We start from the raw sequence: 2,126 nt of genomic DNA on the forward strand, positions 1-2,126 counted from the left end.
TTGTTATCATTATTATTATTATTATCATTATTATCATTATTATTATTATTATCATTATTATCATTATTATTATTATTATCATTATTATTATCATTATTACAGAATGGCACACTTCTTTTAATTTTGACTCTATATCTTCAGCGGGGGTTACCTCAATCCTTTATATATTATCATTATTATCATTATTATCATTATTATTATTATTATTATCATTATTATTATTATCATTATTATTATCATTATTACAGAATGGCACACTTCTTTTAATTTTGACTCTATATCTTCAGGGGGAGTTACCTCAATCCTTTATATATTATCATTATTGTTATTATTATTATTATTATTATTATTATTATTATTATCATTATTGTTATTATTATTATTATTATTATTATTATTATTATTATACATGTACACACACGCACGCACACACTACTTCCTTTGTACCCAAAGCAGATGACACTGTTGAGAGAAGCTGGTGTACAAATCTGGTAAATCTGATATAATGAATTCAATCCACTTCAGTTTCTTTGAGTGATTTGGAAACTAGCGGTAACATGATTTCACTGTGTTCTACATTGATAAAAATAAATAAACTTATATTTGCTATACATTGTCAAATAAAAAAATTTTGATCACTGTGGGTGTGTGTGTGTATATATCATCCTCATCGTCCTTTAATGTCCACTTTCCATGCTGGCATGGGTTGGACGATTTGACCAGAGCTGGCAAGTTGGAGAGCTGGACTAGGTTCCAGTCTGACCTGGCCATGACTCTATGGCTGGATGCGCTTCCTAATGTCAACTACTCTACAGAGTGTATTGGGTACATTTCATGTAGCACCAGCACAGGGCTCTCGCAGGTGAATCCCCTTCATCAGAAGGAGTAGCATTAACACTTCTGCCATGGAAGATGGCTCTTCTTGAGTCATATAAGGAGGATAAGACCATTATTTAGAATAACGATCATATCAAATGGCCAGCATGGAAAAAAACCTTGTGAGTGGATTTGGTAGACAGAAACTGAAAAAAGTCCATCGTATATATATTTAGGCACAGGAGTGGGTGTGTGGTAAGAAGTTTGCTTCTCAATCACATGTTTCTGGGTTCAGGCCCACTGCATGGCACCTTGGGTAAGTGTCTTCTACTATATCATTCCTAAGGTATTTTTTGATATTATTGTTATTATTAGTATTATTTTTCAGGTCACTGCCTAGAATTGAACTCGGAATCTTGGGGTTAAGAGCACGGGCTACTAACCCCAAGATTCCGAGTTCGATTCCAGGCAGTGACCTGAATAATAATAATAATAATAATAATAATAACATTGAAAAATACCTTAGGAATGAGAACCCAGATTCGAAATTTCTCGAAGACACCTGATGAAGGCTGGAGGGTGTATCAGCTGAAACGTTGTGTTAACAAACAAGATGAGGACAAATATCCATCAAATGTAAATAATGTAAATAATTCCTCATCTCTTAAATACAGAACTGAATAATAATAATAACAACAACAACAACAACAGCATCGAAAAAATACCTTAGGAATGAGAACCCAGGTTCGAAATTTCCCCAAGGCACCTGATGAAGGCTGGAGGGTAAATCAGCCGAAACGCTGTGTTAACAACAAACAAGATGAGGACAAATATCCGTCAAATGTAAATATTGTAAATAATTCCTTATCTCTTAAATACATAACTGAACTTTGAACTGTATGCCAGAAAATATGGTATTGACCATACAGATGTAGGCATGGCTGCTTCACAACCACATAGTCAAGGGTTCAAACCTTGGGTAAGTCTCTTCTACTATTGCCAAAACTGTGTGAATGGATTTCATAGATGGAAAGTGAGAGGAATCTATTGTATAGATTATTCTCTTATTTGTTTCAGTCATTTGACTGTGGCCATGCTGGAGCACCACCTTTAGTCGAGCAAATCGATCCTAGGACATATGTATATTGATAAAATAAATACCAGTTGTGCACTGGGGTTGATGTAATCTACTTAGCCGCCTCCTCAAAATTGCTGGTCTTGTGCCAAAACTTGACAGCAGTATTTCAAGTACAAATCTAGAACATTCTAAAATCTTCTAGAACAAATCTAGGACATTCAACGCTGCTCTA

The sequence above is a fragment of the Octopus bimaculoides genome, chromosome 28, assembly GCF_001194135.2.
Source record: "Octopus bimaculoides isolate UCB-OBI-ISO-001 chromosome 28, ASM119413v2, whole genome shotgun sequence".
Taxonomy (NCBI): Eukaryota; Metazoa; Mollusca; class Cephalopoda; order Octopoda; family Octopodidae; genus Octopus; species Octopus bimaculoides.